The following is an 8793-nucleotide window of genomic DNA, read 5'->3' as shown; positions in this document are numbered from 1 at the left end:
ACAGATTATTTTACAGATTTGTTCAGCCAAAGCCAGGAATGAATGTGAAAAGAAGAGAAAACTCGGTTGTATCTTTACGACCTGTTCTCTGTTTATAGTCCATTCCTGAATTTGGCTAAAAAAAAATCTGTCAGATAATCTGTCAGACATCTTTTGGTGTAATAGGGCCCTAACTATAACTACTGAGGTCCAGATCACACCCAGCCGCCACCTCTGAGGACACTAAACAGGAAGCTACTGTATGAAGCCCTGTGTGACTGGAGATGGGATAGAAGTTAGGCACATTATGGCTGACAGCTGGCAGGTTGGGCCTATGGCTATGAGGCCCCTGATAGGAGTCACACATCTGCCAGTGGTTCTCTGGTGTAGCTGCATATAAGTGGCTGCTGCCCATTGCCAGCAATGACCCAACAGTGCCCTGGCCGAGCAGCAGCAGCAGCCTATGCATCCCTGAATGAGCCATGTATGTGAGGGACAGGCAAGGTGTCCCCCTGAGGACGTCACTGCTGTCTGCATCCCTGCTAGAGGTCAATGCGCTGGCCCCTCCGTCCCGTCTATGGGCTATAGAATTGTCAGGAGCCCGATGTGTTACGTACAGTGCGGTGTGTGCGGGTAGAGCAGCTTCTACCACTGCCGCCGGTGCTGAGGAGGAGTGATGGCAGAACACAGGCGCCGGGGATGCTCCTACTCACGGAGTGCTGGCGGCGCCGCTCCTGAGACTTCCTCGCTGCCACCCGTCTCTATCCACCGTCTCTCCTCCAAGCTTTCCTTCTTCCTTCCGGGTGTGACCTCGCCGTGCCGCCACCGCCGCCCCCTTCCACCAACCAGCGGTGCGTGAGAGAGGAAGAGAAAAGACAAACACCGAGGCGGAGAATGCAGGAAGGCGGTGGTGCAATTTTGGGACAATTTTGTGTAAATTTTTAATAAAGTTTCATTAAAATAAAAAAAAAAAAAAGGGAAGAGGCTTTCGGAAGTACGCAAGAGCGTCTCCAGCCAGTGATTGATGATCGCCAGCGCGCTAGGCCCCGCCCCCTACCTCCTGATTGCGTTTTGTAATCGCTTTCATTTCAAATAAAGCTGCATCGCTGAGGCGGACATATTTGATGAGGGGAAGCCCCAATATTGATGTGCGCTTTTTATGAAATCATAGGCAACAAAGTGTCGTGCTAGGGGGGGTCTTCCAGTCTAAACCTAACAGACTTGCAGTTTACACAGCATTTTGCGTGGAGACCAAGTCGTGTACGTAACACTTCCGACTTCACGCAGCGTCCCGAGAGTTTCTAGAATATCCGTCACTACGAACGCGGTTATAGTACCTTCGCTAAAATGGCGCCAGTAGGACCCTAAGGGCGGGGCTTAGGAAGCGTCACCTCTAGTGTTTTAAAATGTTCTATGCAGTGAAGCGCTCAGACCGATGCTAATGACGTCACGACATTCCTAGCGTCGTTTCCTTACCTCCGCCAGGCCTTCTTTAACGTCATCTCGTGAGCACGTGATTCCCCTCGCCTTCCTCCCGCGTGTGGACTGTTCTAGACTCGATACCGTTGATGAGTGACTCACCAGTGGCTGCGAGCAGATGGCGCCCGGTTACTAAGCGGCGCCAATAACAATACAGTATTATCGGGACTGGGCTGAGCCTGTGTATGGCCATAAGCAGAGCTGCGCATCGTGTACTGTGACTGCTGTGTAACTCAATAGAAATAAAGAGCTGAACCTATGGATGCTGTGATGAGTGGCGCTGCCGGCCGCGGCTGATGTGTGTGCCAGCAGGTACAGGCCACTAGTGCCGCCATTACTGGGGCGCCCTCCTCAGCAGCCAGGTCCTGCCGGCACACTGCCCTCTTCTATATGGGCAGCACGGTGCACCCACCCCTGCCACATGCTGTAGGCCCCCTCCAGGACTGTAAACACGTACACTTACCCAGAACCATCCACAAGATGGCTGCATTTGTGTAATGTGGAGAGATAATGGTAGTTACATCCAGGGCTGTAGAGTGGTAAGTCACAGCTCTGACTCAGACACCTCAGTTTTCTCAGGCAGTACTCCTCTGACTCCGACTACTCAGTTTTATCAGGCAGGACTCCTCTGACTCCTCAGTTTTATCAGGCAGGACTCCTCTGACTCCTCAGTTTTATCAGGCAGGACTCCTCAGTTTTATCAGACAGGACTCCTCTGACTCCTCAGTTTTATCAGGCAGGACTCCTCTGACTCCTTAATTTTATCAGGCAGGACTCCTCTGACTCCTAAGTTTTATCAGGCAGGACTCCTCTGACTCCGACTCCTTAATTTTATCAGGCAGGACTCCTCTGACTCCTCAGTTTTATCAGGCAGGACTCCTCTGACTCCGACTCCTCAGTTTTATCAGGCAGGACTCCTCTGACTCCTCAGTTTTATCAGGCAGGACTCCTCAGACTCCTCAGTTTTATCAGGCAGGACTCCTCAGTTTTATCAGGCAGGACTCCTCTGACTCGAACTCCTCAGTTTTATCAGGCAGGACTCCTCTGACTCCTCAGTTTTATCAGGCAGGACTCCTCTGACTCCGACTCCTCAGTTTTATCAGGCAGGACTCCTCTGTCTTCTCAGTTTTATCAGGCAGGACTCCTCTGACTCCGACTCCTTAATTTTATCAGGCAGGACTCCTCTGACTCCTCAGTTTTATCAGGCAGGACTCCTCTGACTCCGACTCCTCAGTTTTATCAGGCAGGACTCCTCTGACTCCGACTCCTCAGTTTTATCAGGCAGGACTCCTCTGACTCCGACTCCTCAGTTTTATCAGGCAGGACTCCTCTGACTCCGACTCCTCAGTTTTATCAGGCAGGACTCCTCTGACTCAGACTCCTCAGTTTTATCAGGCAGGACTCCTCAGTTTTATCAGGCAGGACTCCTCTGACTCCAACTCCTCAGTTTTATCAGGCAGGACTCCTCTGACTCCTCAGTTTTATCAGGCAGGACTCCTCTGACTCCGACTCCTCAGTTTTATCAGGCAGGACTCCTCTGACTCCGACTCCTTAATTTTATCAGGCAGGACTCCTCTGACTCCTCAGTTTTATCAGGCAGGACTCCTCTGACTCCTCAGTTTTATCAGGCAGGACTCCTCTGACTCAGACTCCTCAGTTTTATCAGGCAGGACTCCTCAGTTTTATCAGGCAGGACTCCTCTGACTTCGACTCCTCAGTTTTATCAGGCAGGACTCCTCTGACTCCTCAGTTTTATCAGGCAGGACTCCTCTGACTCCGACTCCTCAGTTTTAGCAGGCAGGACTCCTCAGTTTTATCAGGCAGGACTCCTCTGACTCCGACTCCTCAGTTTTATCAGGCAGGACTCCTCAGTTTTATCAGGCAGGACTCCTCTGACTCCAACTCCTCAGTTTTATCAGGCAGGACTCCTCAGTTTTATCAGGTAGGACTCCTCTGACTCCTCAGTTTTATCAGGCAGGACTCCTCTGACTCCGACTCCTCAGTTTTATCAGGCAGGACTCCTCAGTTTTATCAGGCAGGACTCCTCTGACTCCTCAGTTTTATCAGGCAGGACTCCTCTTACTCTGACTCCTCAGTTTTATCAGGCAGGACTCCTCTGTCTTCTCAGTTTTATCAGGCAGGACTCCTCTGACTCCGACTCCTCAATTTTATCAGGCAGGACTCCTCTGACTCCTCAGTTTTATCAGGCAGGACTCCTCTGACTCCGACACCTCAGTTTTATCAGGCAGGACTCCTCTGATTCAGACTCCTTAATTTTATCAGGCAGGACTCCTCTGACTCCTCAGTTTTATCAGGCAGGACTCCTCTGACTCCGACTCCTCAGTTTTATCAGGCAGGACTCCTCTGACTCCGACTCCTCAGTTTTATCAGGCAGGACTCCTCTGACTCCGACTCCTCAGTTTTATCTGGCAGGACTACTCTGACTCCTCAATTTTATCAGGCAGGACTCCTCTGACTCCTCAGTTTTATCAGTCAGGACTCCTCTGACTCCGACTCCTCAGTTTTATCAGGCAGGACTCCTCTGACTTCGACTCCTTCCCTTTTATCAGGCAGGACTCCTCTGACTCCTCAGTTTTATCAGGCAGGACTCCTCTTACTCTGACTCCTCAGTTTTATCAGGCTGGACTCCTCTTACTCCGACTCCTTAATTTTATCAGGCAGGACTCCTCTGACTCCTCAGTTTTATCAGGCAGGACTCCTCTGACTCCGACTCCTCAGTTTTATCAGGCAGGACTCCTCTGACTCCGACTCCTCAGTTTTATCAGGCAGGACTCCTCTGACTCCGAACTCCTCAGTTTTATCAGGCAGGACTCCTCTGACTCCGACTCCTCAGTTTTATCAGGCAGGACTCCTCTGACGCCTCAGTTTTATCAGGCAGGACTCCCCTGACTCAGACTCCTCAGTTTTATCAGGCAGGACTCCTCTGACTCCAACTCCTCAGTTTTATCAGGCAGGACTCCTCTGACTCCTCAGTTTTATCAGGCAGGACTCCTCTGACTCCGACTCCTCAGTTTTATCAGGCAGGACTCCTCTGACTCCGACTCCTTAATTTTATCAGGCAGGACTCCTCTGACTCCTCAGTTTTATCAGGCAGGACTCCTCTGACTCCTCAGTTTTATCAGGCAGGACTCCTCTGACTCAGACTCCTCAGTTTTATCAGGCAGGACTCCTCAGTTTTATCAGGCAGGACTCCTCTGACTCCGACTCCTCAGTTTTATCAGGCAGGACTCCTCTGACTCCTCAGTTTTGTCAAGCAGGACGCCTCTGACTCCGAATCCTCAGTTTTATCAGGCAGGACTCCTCTGACTCAGACTCCTCAGTTTTATCAGGCAGGACTCCTTAGTTTTATCAGGCAGGACTCCTCTGACTCCTCAGTTTTATCAGGCAGGACTCCTCTGACTCCCGACTCCTCAGTTTTATCAGGCAGGACTCCTCTGACTCCGACTCCTTAATTTTATCAGGCAGGACTCCTCTGACTCCTCAGTTTATCAGGCAGGGACTCCTCTGACTCAGACTCCTCAGTTTTATCAGGGCAGGACTCCTCTGACTCAGACTCCTCAGTTTTATCAGGCAGGACTCCTCAGTTTTATCAGGCAGGACTCCTCTGACTCCGACTCCTCAGTTTTATCAGGCAGGACTCCTCTGACTCCGACTCCTCAGTTTTATCTGGCAGGACTCCTCTTACTCTTCAGTTTTATCAGGCAGGACTCCTCTGACTTCGACTCCTCAGTTTTATCAGGCAGGACTCCTCAGTTTTATCAGGCAGGGACTCCTCTGACTCCGACTCCTCAGTTTTATCAGGCAGGACTCCTCTGACTTTGACTCCTCAGTTTTTATCAGGCAGGACTCCTCTGACTCCGACTCCTCAGTTTTATCAGGCAGGACTCCTCTGACTCAGACTCCTCAGTTTTATCAGGCAGGACTCCTCAGTTTTATCAGGCAGGACTCCTCTGACTCCGACTCCTCAGTTTTATCAGGAAGGACTCCTCTGACTCCTCAGTTTTATCAGGACAGGACTCCTCTGACCCCGACTCCTCAGTTTATCAGGCAGGACTCCTCTGACTCCGACTCCTCAGTTTTATCAGGCAGGACTCCTCTGACTCCGACATCCTCAGTTTTATCAGGCAGGACTCCTCTGACTCAGACTCCTTAGTTTTATCATGCAGGACTCCTCAGTTTTATCAGGCAGGACTCCTCTGACTCCTCAGTTTTGTCAAGCAGGACGCTCTGACTCCGAATCCTCAGTTTTATCAGGCAGGACTCCTCTGACTCCGAATCCTCAGTTTTATCAGGCAGGACTCCTCTGACTCAGACTCCTCAGTTTTATCAGGCAGGACTCCTCAGTTTTATCAGGCAGGACTCCTCTGACTCCTCAGTTTTATCAGGCAGGACTCCTCTGACTCCCGACTCCTCAGTTTTATCAGGCAGGACTCCTCTGACGTCCGACTCCTTAATTTTATCAGGCAGGACTCCTCTGACTCCGACTCCTCAGTTTTATCAGGCAGGACTCCTCTGACTCCGACTCCTCAGTTTTATCTGGCAGGACTCCTCTGACTCCTCAGTTTTATCAGGCAGGACTCCTCGGACTTCGACTCCCTCAGTTTTATCAGGCAGGACTCCTCTGACTCCGACTCGTCAGTTTATCAGGCAGGACTCCTCTGACTTTGACTCCTTCCTTTTATCAGGCAGGACTCCTCTGACTCCTCAGTTTTATCAGCAGGACTCCTTTTTCTCTGACTCCTCAGTTTTATCAGGCAGGATTCCTCTTACTCTGACTCCTCAGTTTTATCAGGCAGGACTTCCTCTGACTCTGACTCCTCAGTTTTATCAGGCAGGACTCCTCTGACTCCGACTCGTCAGTTTTATCAGGCAGGACTCCTCTGACTTTGACTCCTTCCTTTTATCAGGCAGGACTCCTCTGACTCCTCAGTTTTATCAGGCAGGACTCCTTTTTCTCTGACTCCTCAGTTTTATCAGGCAGGACTCCTCTTACTCTGACTCCTCAGTTTTATCAGGCAGGACTCCTCTGACTCAGACTCCTCAGTTTTATCAGGCAGGACTCCTCAGTTTTATCAGGCAGGACTCCTCTGACTCCGACTCCTCAGTTTTATCAGGCAGGACTCCTCTGACTCCTCAGTTTTATCAGGCAGGACTCCTCTGACCCCGACTCCTCAGTTTTATCAGGCAGGACTCCTCTGACTCCGACTCCTCAGTTTTATCAGGCAGGACTCCTCTGACTCCGACTCCTCAGTTTTATCAGGCAGGACTCCTCTGACTCAGACTCCTCAGTTTTATCAGGCAGGACTCCTCAGTTTTATCAGGCAGGACTCCTCTGACTCTGACTCCTCAGTTTTATCAGGCAGGACTCCTCTGACTCCTCAGTTTTATCAGGCAGGACTCCTCTGACCCCGACTCCTCAGTTTTATCAGGCAGGACTCCTCTGACTCCGACTCCTCAGTTTTATCAGGCAGGGACTCCTCTGACTCCGACTCCTCAGTTTTATCAGGCAGGACTCCTCTGACTCAGACTCCTTAGTTTTATCATGCAGGACTCCTCAGTTTTATCAGGCAGGACTCCTCTGACTCCTCAGTTTTGTCAAGCAGGACGCCTCTGACTCCGAATCCTCAGTTTTATCAGGCAGGACTCCTCTGACTCCGAATCCTCAGTTTTATCAGGCAGGACTCCTCTGACTCAGACTCCTCAGTTTTATCAGGCAGGACTCCTCAGTTTTATCAGGCAGGACTCCTCTGACTCCTCAGTTTTATCAGGCAGGACTCCTCTGACTCCGACTCCTCAGTTTTATCAGGCAGGACTCCTCTGACTCCGACTCCTCAGTTTTATCAGGCAGGACTCCTCTGACTCCGACTCCTCAGTTTTATCTGGCAGGACTACTCTGACTCCTCAATTTTATCAGGCAGGACTCCTCTGACTCCTCAGTTTTATCAGTCAGGACTCCTCTGACTCCGACTCCTCAGTTTTATCAGGCAGGACTCCTCTGACTTCGACTCCTTCCTTTTATCAGGCAGGACTCCTCTGACTCCTCAGTTTTATCAGGCAGGACTCCTCTTACTCTGACTCCTCAGTTTTATCAGGCTGGACTCCTCTTACTCCGACTCCTTAATTTTATCAGGGCAGGACTCCTCTGACTCCTCAGTTTTATCAGGCAGGACTCCTCTGACTCCGACTCCTCAGTTTTATCAGGCAGGACTCCTCTGACTCCGACTCCTCAGTTTTATCAGGCAGGACTCCTCTGACTCCGACTCCTCAGTTTTATCAGGCAGGACTCCTCTGACTCCGACTCCTCAGTTTTATCAGGCAGGACTCCTCTGACTCCTCAGTTTATCAGGCAGGACTCCCCTGACTCAGACTCCTCAGTTTTATCAGGCAGGACTCCTCTGACTCCAACTCCTCAGTTTTATCAGGCAGGACTCCTCTGACTCCTCAGTTTTATCAGGCAGGACTCCTCTGACTCCGACTCCTCAGTTTTATCAGGCAGGACTCCTCTGACTCCGACTCCTTAATTTTATCAGGCAGGACTCCTCTGACTCCTCAGTTTTATCAGGCAGGACTCCTCTGACTCCTCAGTTTTATCAGGCAGGACTCCTCTGACTCAGACTCCTCAGTTTTATCAGGCAGGACTCCTCAGTTTTATCAGGCAGGACTCCTCTGACTCCGACTCCTCAGTTTTATCAGGCAGGACTCCTCTGACTCCTCAGTTTTGTCAAGCAGGACGCCTCTGACTCCGAATCCTCAGTTTTATCAGGCAGGACTCCTCTGACTCAGACTCCTCAGTTTTATCAGGCAGGACTCCTTAGTTTTATCAGGCAGGACTCCTCTGACTCCTCAGTTTTATCAGGCAGGACTCCTCTGACTCCCGACTCCTCAGTTTTATCAGGCAGGACTCCTCTGACTCCGACTCCTTAATTTTATCAGGCAGGACTCCTCTGACTCCTCAGTTTATCAGGCAGGACTCCTCTGACTCAGACTCCTCAGTTTTATCAGGCAGGACTCCTCTGACTCAGACTCCTCAGTTTTATCAGGCAGGACTCCTCAGTTTTATCAGGCAGGACTCCTCTGACTCCGACTCCTCAGTTTTATCAGGCAGGACTCCTCTGACTCCGACTCCTCAGTTTTATCTGGCAGGACTCCTCTTACTCTTCAGTTTTATCAGGCAGGACTCCTCTGACTTCGACTCCTCAGTTTTATCAGGCAGGACTCCTCAGTTTTATCAGGCAGGACTCCTCTGACTCCGACTCCTCAGTTTTATCAGGCAGGACTCCTCTGACTTTGACTCCTCAGTTTTATCAGGCAGGA

General features: G+C 50.6%; 1 protein-coding gene across 1 annotated transcript in view; it reads left to right on the top strand.

Moving 5' to 3' along the window:
• Positions 1–1396: 1396 nt before the first annotated feature.
• The window catches only part of LOC138776540 (bucky ball-like), a 49244-nt gene continuing 41847 nt past the window's right edge, over positions 1397–8793 (top strand). Inside the window, exon 1 of the mRNA XM_069956136.1 lies at positions 1397–1770. The gene's annotated coding sequence lies outside the window, so the exon portion shown is untranslated. The remainder of the gene's footprint in view (positions 1771–8793) is intronic.

This window comes from Dendropsophus ebraccatus, unplaced genomic scaffold (assembly GCF_027789765.1).
Source record: "Dendropsophus ebraccatus isolate aDenEbr1 unplaced genomic scaffold, aDenEbr1.pat pat_scaffold_424_ctg1, whole genome shotgun sequence".
In the NCBI taxonomy this organism is placed as follows: domain Eukaryota; kingdom Metazoa; phylum Chordata; class Amphibia; order Anura; family Hylidae; genus Dendropsophus; species Dendropsophus ebraccatus.
This window is presented reverse-complemented; position numbering and strand designations above follow the sequence as displayed.